The sequence below is a fragment of the Talpa europaea genome (genome assembly GCF_964194135.1).
Source record: "Talpa europaea genome assembly, chromosome: 12".
NCBI classification, from domain to species: domain Eukaryota; kingdom Metazoa; phylum Chordata; class Mammalia; order Eulipotyphla; family Talpidae; genus Talpa; species Talpa europaea.
Genome location: NC_140079.1, coordinates 73,930,628 through 73,941,028, shown reverse-complemented (window position 1 = coordinate 73,941,028; position 10,401 = coordinate 73,930,628). Strand labels below are relative to the sequence as shown.

At 44.2% G+C, this 10,401-nt stretch overlaps 1 pseudogene across 1 annotated transcript; it reads left to right on the top strand.

Moving 5' to 3' along the window:
• The first annotated feature begins 7,654 nt into the window (after positions 1 to 7,654).
• LOC311181694 (L-lactate dehydrogenase B chain-like) lies at positions 7,655 to 8,962 on the top strand (annotated as a pseudogene). Its single transcript has 2 exons — positions 7,655 to 7,784; positions 8,085 to 8,962. The product of its transcript is annotated as an L-lactate dehydrogenase B chain-like (transcript).
• The last annotated feature ends 1,439 nt before the right edge of the window (positions 8,963 to 10,401 follow it).

Genomic DNA, 10,401 nt, shown 5'->3' with positions numbered 1-10,401 from the left:
GACTCAAATCAGCCTCCCAGCACCTCCTACTTGTGAGTCTAGACGCACTTTGGAGCAGAAGGAAGGAGCCTCTTCCACGCAGGGAGAGCAAGAATGTGTGTAACTTTTCTCCAGGCTCTGTCTCCTTATGACTGAGCTACTTCCCAGGCCTGCCTCTTTCTAACTCAACTGTTTTTTCCTCTTGTCTTTTTTTTTTTTTGTGTGTGTGTGTTAACTTCAGTGTCAACCTTGTACTGATTCCCTGTTACTGCTATAACAAGTTACCACAAGTCCATGCCTCTAAATAACCAAAATATGATCTTCATTTCAGATGGGTTTTACCTAGGCAAAATCAAGTATCAACAGGGTGAAGTTTCATCCTGAGGCCTTGAAGGAAAATCTTTTCCCTTGCCTTTTCAAGTTTCTCGATGCCACTTTTATCCCTTGTCCTACGGCCCCTCTGTTTTCAAGTCAGCAATATAGCATCTTGAAATCTTTCTCCAACTCTGCTTTGTTGCCACATCTTCTTCTTCTTCTTTTTTTTTTTAAAGATTTATTTATTTATACAAGCACTGGGTACAGTCAGAAACGCGGGAGGGTGAGAAAATTCACCAGAGCCAGAGCGGGGAACAGAACAGGCAGGCTGATGAAGAAATACACTGCTGAGGGGAGCAGCGGCGCGGCAGGAGAGGTCTGCGGCCGGCCGGGGATCAAGCTGGCGCTGCAGAGGCTGCAGGCAGCCTCAACCCAGCGCTCAACCGCTGCGCCGCTAGGGGAGGCCCTCTTGCCACATCTTCTGACTGATCTTTCCTCCTGCTGCTTATACGACCCCTTGTGATTACCTTGGATCATCTTGGGATCCTTAATCACATCTACAAAGTCCCTTTTACCATGTTAGGTAACATTTGCAACTTCTGGGGATTACAACATGGACATCTTAGGAAAATCATTGTTCAGCCTATTACATTCTGCTCTCTAGCTCGCAAAGAGCCACCTCCATCCCATATGCAAAATTCACTTTATCCCTTGGTCACCCACAGTCTCACCAAATACAACATCAGCTCAAAATCCCATATCTCCCATTTCACCTAAGGTGAAACTCTGAATATGATCCATCCTGAGGCAAAATTCCTTTCTATCTATGAACTATGAAATACATTTGATCATGGTATGGATTAAATTTGTTCACACACATATATTCAAGAAACAAGTTACCTACTCTTAAAATACAATGCTGGCTTAGGCACAGCTTACCATGGACATTCAAATTTACAAAGGAAAAAAGGAACCAAGCAATTCTGAAACCCAACCCAACAAACTCCAGGTTTCAGGCTCGGGAGTACTTCATGATTTTCAGCTTGGCCCCTTGGGCTGCACCTGCATCATCAGAGTTATCATTCCTTTTTCTTGAAGGCTAGCACATGTTTTGCACCCCCAGTACTTATCATCCTGTTTTCCTGTCTGTAGAATTTTTTTTTTTTCTGTCTGTAGAATTTTGAGAGGAATTTGAGAGCCTCCTCTAATTTTCTCTTCTCTGTGTTCCTTTTAGTCCATATTGGTGAAATGACATCCTTAAGGACTTTGTGGGTCTCCTGTGTATGTCACAAGGGTTTACTTCACTAGATAAGAGCTTCCTCAACAGATCTTTCCTGGATAATCTGACCTTTATCCCTGGCTTCTGCTGAGTATCTGAGGAGATCTATGAGTCCCACGCCAAATTCCTTCAAAGGATACACGTAATGAATAGAATACTCTGACTTTTTGATCCTTCTAGCACTAGCAAAAGATTGTCAAAGCATAGCCCAAGCTTTCTCTCAAGCTTGCTTTCCTGTAAGTGAATTGCCTAATTTTAGCATCTTTTGCAATCTAGAGAGACTGAGAATTTCCCAGATCATCCAGTCCTGGTCTTGTTTTGCTTAACATTTAACCTGAATTTACCTCTTGCATTTTATGCCCTTAGCTGTCAGGAATGCTGAGACAGTAAATTCTTGGCAGAGGGGAATTAAATTATCTTATTGCCTCTTGTACTAAACTTCAATCATTCTTTGGGTATTGGGGCAGGAATTACTTCACTGAGCCTGTTCTCTTCTGAAAAAATCTATAAGGAAGAAGAGAGGGGAGCAGCAACTGTGATTTAGCATGTGACAATGCCTACATGGGCACTATGGAATTTTGTTTCATTTTATGTTATTATAATTATATATATTTATACCTATAGAAAATATATAATTATATTATGTTTTGTGGTTATATACTATATATAATGATATATATTATAATATATAATAGTTATTTGAAAAAGTGCAAACTAAAATGGTTTTAATAGAATTCAGCCAGTTAATATTGGTTTGATTCTCTGACTCCCACAAATTTGATCAGGATTTCATCTACTTTTTCTCATTTGAAATCACCAAAATAATAAAAATAGTAATAATAATAATAAAAGCAAGGCTGTAGCTGAAGCCATATGACATGCAATATGAGACCTCTCCCAGTTTACCCATAATTGGCATATTAGCTTAATCAACTGCGATTATAATCAAAAACATGATCAGCCATCCTACATTTCTCAAAAAACAAGTCACAAAAGTCTTTTTCAAACAACTTGCTGCAATCTAGATAGGTCCTGTTAGAGCATTCCTTCATCCCAGTCTACAAGACATCAAGGATATTACCCAGGGCCTTCCCAGTGGTGCAGCAGGTTGAGCATAGCGCTGTGAGGCTGTCCACAGCCTCTGCAGCGTGGGTTCAATTCCCGGCCGGCCAGGGAGTTACCCACGTGGCACGGCACACCTCTCCTGTCTCGCCCATTGCTCCCCTCAGCAGTGTTTTCAGTCCATCTGCCTATTCTGCTCCCCACTCTCTCTCTGGTGAATTCTCTCACCTTCCCGCACTTCTGGCCTATACCCCAGTTCTTGTGTAAATAAATCTAAAAAAGAAAAGCATGTTATCCAATGGATAACCTGTATGCAGGACATATGGAGTCAGCACTTACAGAGCCCTGGCTCCCTGCTGGACTCTATAGGGACCAGCAGGCTGTCAGCATCTATAGAGTCCAGCAGGGAGCCAACACATGTAGAGATCAGCAGGGAGTCAGCACCTATAGGGTCAAGCAGGGAGCCAAGACCTACAAGGACCACCAGGTTGCCAGCACCTATAGAGCTTAGCAGAGAGCCAGCACATATAGAGCTCAGCAGGGATCCGGCACCTATAGAGCTCACTGAGAGCTCAGCAGGGAATAGCAAATATAGGACCCAGCATGGATTAAGCTTCTACAGGGCTCAGAAGGTAGCTAGCATCTATAGGACTTAGGAGGGATTCAGCAACTATAGAACTCAGCATTTAGTCAGCACCTATAGGGCTCAGCAGGGAGCTGGCACCTATAGGTTTTGACAGGGAGCCAGCACCTATAGAGCTCAATAGGGAACTAGCACCAAGGAGCTCAGCACGGAGCTGACACCTATAGAGCTCACCAGGGAATAGAAATTATAAGACCCAGGAGAGTTTCAGCAGCTACAGGGCTCAGGAGTTAGCTAGCACCTATAGGACCAAGGAGGGATTCAGAATCTATAGAGCTCAGGAAGTAGCCAGCACCCATAGAGCACAGCTGGGACCCTGCACCAATAGAGCTCAGCAGGGAGCCAGCACCTATAGGGTCAAGCAGGGAGTCAGGAAATATAGGGCTACGGAGGGAGCCAGCACCTTCAGGACCCAGCAGGGGTTCAGCTCCTTTGGACCCATCATGGAGCCATCACCTATAGGACTCTGCACGAAGCCAGAAACTATTGGGCCAAGGAAGGAGCCAGCACCAACAGGGCCCAGTATTGCCACCATCAGTAGGGCCCAGCAGGGAGCCACACCTGTAGAGCTCAGCAGGGAATCGCCACCTGTAGGGTCTAGCAAAAACAGCACCTATAGAGTTCAGCAGGGAGACAGCACCATGAGGCCCCAGCAGGGAGACAGCACCTACAGGGCCCAGAAGGGATTCAGCACCTATAATGCTCAGCAAGGATCCAACACAAATAGGGGACAGCAGAAAGCCAGCACCTACAGGCCCAGCAGGAGTACAGCACCTATAGGGCAGAGCGGGGAGTTCAGTGCCTACAGGGCTCAGCAAGGAGCCAGCACTTATAATACCCAGCAGGTATTCAGCATCTATAGAGCTCAACAGGGAGCCAACAACTATAGAGCTTAGCAGGGAGTCAGCATGGAGTCAGCACAAATAGATCAGCAGGGAGCCAGCATGTATAGAACTCTGTAGGGAGTCAGCACCTATAGATCTCAGCACCTATAGATCTCAGCAGGGAGCCAGCACCCAAAGGGCCCAGCAGGGAGTCAACACCTATAGGTAACAAAAAATAACAAAGGACTGTTATTTTTGTAAGGAAAGGAATTGCGGGGGTGAGGGGCAGTTACCTGGTTGACCTTCCCTAAAGGTGAGGTGTAAACTGGTCTGATGAGTTCCCTCCTTACAGAGGTTCTGTGCACAAACCTCATCAGGCAGAGCTTCCATGTGCCACCAGATCAGATGCCTATAGCTGACCTTGAAGAATACCCCATGTGCCTGTAGCTCCACTAGGTGGCCTGACACTGGCTTGCCCTGACCTGTCAGTGACCGCCTCATCTTCAGCCCTTGCTGTGATAAATAAATGCTTCCTTCTCCAGGCCACTCATCTCCTTTCACTTTTTTTTTAAATGAATGAAGCAATTTATTAATCCAACATCATTTGTTCTAATGCTTCTTGTTGGTCGCTGCCACCTGTCCAGTGATTCTGTCCTTGCTGGAGTCCAGCTCCGACCGGGGCCGGGTTTCTGCAAGGACGAGACGGCGTAGGCGACGTGGAGGGATGAGGGGAGGGGAAATGAGGAGACACAGACACTTGATAGGGTGCAAGTATCTCCCACTGATAGCCTCAGCGGGGCTTTATTTATAACATTAGAAATTGTTATTAGATCATTACATCATGCGATCATGATTGATTTTACTTTTACATTGTTTCAGAAATTATTAATGATCATTAACAGTGCACAGTCCTTTTTCTAATTTTCCTAGTCTATGATTAACTTGGTTACTTGGTTACATTAACTTGGTTACATATTTTCCTAGGTGATGCATGTAATTCAGAAAATAGAAACAGGTGCTACACGCAAGGTGATTTATACGTTCAAGCTAGGTAACTAAAACAAGGCTAAGCAGGCATTGTAAAATCGAGGGCAGCTTCCTATTTTCTATATAGAACCAAAGGGTCCTGGTGCCATGGGAACTGTATGTGGTGTGTTTCTCTCAGACCATTTCACCTCCCAGGGTGCCTCAGGGCCCTCTCTTGAGAGGGACTTTTGCCGGGCTCGATTCCAAGAGCTTTATCAAGCATGGCTTGCGAAAGAACTCAGTGTTACTCATAAGAACAGAATTATAAATTGGAAGACATGGAGGAATATTGGAAACCGTTTCACTATCAATCACATTAGAAGGTACTTTTCTCAAACTACTGAGGTGTGCATTACCGAAACTGGCATCGATGCCAACACTCATTGTGTTATTCTAAAGCTTATAGAAAATTTCCGTGGTTTCAATAACTGCCACAAACAAATGAAAGGAAGTAGCAGGAGCCAACTGTGGAGTTTTCTGACTTTTCAGAAACTTTCCTCATGCCCGGACTTTGTCAGACAGCATGAGTTTCCTGACTTTTCAGGAGTTTTCCCTCATGCCCGGACCTTGTCAGACAGCATGAGTAGCATGGCCCACGCCATGTCCTCATTTCTCTGTCTTGAGGAGTCAGTTTGTGATCCCAGTCTAGGTTCTTTCTCACCATTCTCAGTCTCTCCAGGCCTTTGTAGTATTTGAGGGGCCACACTCTTGAAGCCTCTGCTGAAGTGGCCGGAAATGACACTATTTCTCTAATGTCCCCCATAGAACTTGGTCATGGAGTAGAGTGCCCTGAAGATGTAACATGAGTAGAAACCAGTTCTTGTTTTAGGAACAACCTCTTTCTGCTTGACCAGTTTGACAGTGTCTAATAATCCAGGGACTTTCAGCTTCCTGGAATTTTGAAGGAAGTCTTGCAAGAGCTTAGATGATCTGCTGGTTCATGTCTTTTACAGTAACTCCAGACTTCAGCTGCTTCCATGATACTGTTATAGAGCAACCCCGATATTAAACGGGTTCCTGGCTGTGGGTCCTCACCCGCGTGCTTTAAAGGGACTTATGAATACTCTACTACAGACACACACAAAAGGTTAATAAAAGGTTTATTTACAAGAGAAAAGGAAATAAGGAAAATGTACAACTCAGGGAGAAAATAGGGAAATAAAGTTTTTAATGCGTCCTACCCGATCCGACGACCTGGAAACCCAAAGTCACTCTCAGAGCTGGCCGGACGCTGCGAGCTGGTGGAGAGCCAAAAATGGGGGATACCCCAAAGCCCACGTGTCTGCCTTTTTATATCCACCTGGCTGCTTAACCCCACCCTCAGGTCCCAGCCACCTTCCCTTTGGTGGTGATGGGATTTGGAGTTCCCAGTGTCTTTGGCTTTGACCTGGGGTGGGGGTGGAGTCCACAAAGCCTATATGGAATTAGCTTTGGGACATCCTTTTCCCCCTAACAATACCAGCCAGGGGAAAGGCCTTTCTCCATGTTTGCCCCACTGAATGTTCACCTTTGGGGTATCCTTGGGCATCCTTTGTACTGGCAGGGCCGCTCTGTGGTCCACGAATAAAAGAGAAGAGACATCTCTGACTTATTTCCCAGACTTTATAAACTCAAAGATGGCCTTAGATTCCACTGTAGGCAGGGCCTGGGAGTCAGGGGCCTGGCCAGGGAGAATTTCAAGGAAAGTACAAAATGTCCTAATTCCCTGGGTGGTTATTTTTTCTCCTTTTCATTTTGTGTCCCTGGAGTGAATTCTTATAGGAAAAGAGTCTCTGAATCTTTCTTCAGAGAAGGGAATTGAAATTTAAGTTCTGGATTTGCTATGATATTTTGCTAATCTGGGGGAGGAGGAAAATAAAATCATGGAGCATGGGCCTCCCTGGTGGCTCAGGTGGTTGAGCACAGCGCTGTAAAGCTGTCTGCAGCCTCTGCAGTGCTGCTTCGATACCCACTGGCCATGGAGCAACCCACATGGCAAGGCAGACCTCTCCTGCCTTACCTGCTGCTCCCCTGAGCAGTGTGTTTCGGTCAGTCTGCCAGTTCTGTTCCCCACTCTATCTCTGGGTGAATCCTCTCACCCTTCCGCACATCTGGCCTGTACCCTGGTTCTTGTATAAATAAATAAATCTTAAAAAAAATCATGGAGCTAAAAACACTGATTCTAATTAATTTTGGTAAAAAGCAGAATTACAATATGAACGCATTTATTTTTAAATGATCTCAATAAGGCTGTTAAAAAAAAAAAAACCAGTGTGATCTCTTTGCTGCAACTACTTTGAGATAAAGACCATTTTTCACATCTAGAATGTTGGAATTCTAGAAAATGTCAACATCACTCTGAAGGGACCCAATTATTGTGAAGGGCCCCAGAGGAATCCTGTGGAGTTATTTATCAATGTAGAACACAAACTCCTTGGAAAGAAAAATAAGAGAATCTGGATTGACAAACAGTGGCAAATAGAAAGGAACTTGCCATGGGCTACTCTTATTGCATCTCAGGCTCGAGTGTTCTCCCTCCAGTGCATAATGGCAATGCTCAAGGAAAAATTGATGACCTCAGCTGCAGAAAAAGAGGCAACAGTCCCAAGTAATATTAGTGTAGTAGGTGTTGGACAAGTTGTTATGGCATGTGCCATCAGCATTCTGGGGAAGTCTAGTGAATGAACTTACTCTTTTGGATATTTTTTTTAAAGATTTATTTCTGCATATAAGAGCTGGGGCACAGGCCAGAGGCACGGGAGGTGAGAGGATTCACCAGAGACAGAGTGGGGAACAGAATAGGCAGACTGACTGAAACACACTGCTGAGGGGAGCAGTGGGTGAGACAGGAGGGGTCTGCTGCCCCATGTGGGTTGCTCCCTGTCCGGCTGGTGATGGAACCCAAGCTGCAGAAGCTTCGGACTGCCCCATGGTGCGATGATTAACCCCTTGGGAGGCCCCTTATGGATATTTTTAGAAGATAAAAGAGAATGATGGGTCTCCAGCATGGGAGCTTTTTTTTTCAGACATGTAAAACTAGTAGATTGCCAATTCTAAGATTGTGGTGGTAGAACTGGTGGGAGTCTGCCAGCAAGAGAGAGAAAATTGTCTCAATCTGGGGCAGAAGAATGTCCATGTCTTCAAATTCATTGTCCCTCAGATTATCAAGTACAGTCCTGACTGCAACATAAATGTGGTTTCCATCCCAGTGGATATTCTCACACATGTTACCTAGAAACTAACATTGAATGAATGAATTGACAAGTACCCAAGTACCGTGTGATTACAGGTGGGTTTAATCTGGACTCTGCTAGGTTTTTGCTATTTTATGGCTGAAAAACTTGACATGCATCCCAGGAGCTGCCATGGTGACTCAAGTGTGGCTGTGTGGAGTGGAGTAAATGGGGCAGATGTTTCTCTCCAGGAACTGAATCCCAAATGGGAACAAACAATGATAGTAAAAACTGGAAGGAACTGGATAACATGGTGATTGCAAATGCCAATAAGTCATCTAGCTGAAAGGATACACCAACTGGGCTACTGGATTATGTGTAGTTGATTGCACTGAATCCATGTTCAAAAATCTGTCCAGGATTCATTCAATGTCAACAATGGAGAAAGGGATGTATAGCACTGAGAATGAAATCTTCCTGAGTTTCCCAGGTACGCAGAATGCTTGTGAATTAACCAGTATTAGCAATTAGAAGCTGAAAGATAATGAGGTTGCTCAAATCAAGAGAAGTGCAGATACCCTGTGGGACATCCAGAAGGACTTAAAAGACTGAGGCTTCTGACTATCATAGAAAAACTACAATGTGATTAACCATGAGCCTTTACTTTTCATCCATATACATGTATCATAGTCTGCGTTTATCTCCCTAAATATGTGAATTTGGAATCAAAACCCACACTTGGTTTCATGATTGCAACATGAACCCTGAAAAAATATAAGTAACATTAAAAAAGAAAGAAAAGGAACTGGCCACAGCAATCTGTTGCCAAATACGGCATATGATCAAGGGTGTTCCACTGATTTTCCATGGCAAGATGAGGATGTGTATGCTCACTTCCCCATCTGTGTCATTATTTAGGAGAGTGGGTCTCTTGTTGACATTTGAATTTCTTGAATAAAAAAAAATCTACCTGTGGGGTTAAAATGAGTGTAGGTATTGTTTGTTCAATATTTCAAGCTCATAAAGTTATTGGCATCAAATCCAACTGCTTCAATACAGCAGGTCACAAGAGTTAAGCTCAAAGATATCAGAAAACTTTTTATATTACCTGCCTCTCTGAACAAGAAACTGATTAGCAGACTAATGAATAACATGTATTTGTTGTTCAGTGATGGAAACAAGATGTCTAATAATTCTCAATATCAAATTGTGATATTTCAAAAATGCAATGAAATTTATCTATTAAAAGCATCATGAAGGGAAGCGTCAAACTTGCGCTCTAATCAGCTGAGTGTCCTGTGACTTGCTTGTTACAAGCAATCTTGGGCCCTCACATCTGTGCATTGCTGCACTCCACCACCAGGAGGAGCACATGTTATTTTTCTGTCCTTAATATCAGAAGTTCTCTGGATGCAGAATACTGGGGAAGGAGAGGGGTGAATATGCCAACAACAATGGTCACTGTTGCTTTGGGGGTGTTACCTTGAGCAAGTCACTTCACCTCTCTCAGCCTCAATTTCCTTGTCTGTACACAAAAAGATGAGCTCATTTTATAGTTTTTCAGAGCTTAAGAATTCCTTAGCAGAGGGTCTGCGCAGGAGGAAAACTGTTATTATTGCCCTCAAGTAGTAGGAATCCAAAGGCCACCCTCATATGCCCCAAGTTACCTTTACCCAAATGATAATGCTCTCATGTGGGGGGCAGGGCCCCTAAGGGCCTCTAAGACATCATTCTGGTCTTAGAACAATGAGAAAGATGAGTCCCAATTAGGTTAAGGCCAGACATCCAGAACTCTGTGTCAGACCCCTGACTACGCAAGCAGTGACACCTACCGTAGCAGGAAGGATAGGTGCCTTCTGACTGAAGAAATCAAAGCTGGCATCTGAGCCAAGTTGGAGAGATGATCTGGAGAACAAGAGAAAGAAAGCTATGGCATCCACAACAACACTGGGAAGGTATTTGTGGGCCCAAGGAGCAGGTGTATGGGTAGAAATGCATGAGGGGTAGGGGATATCACTGAAAAGTAGTCAAAAACAGATTCACAGTCAAATCACATGGTGAGTCCAGGCTCCAAGTATACAATAATGATAACCGAAGACCCAAGAAGAGACCCAAAAAGAT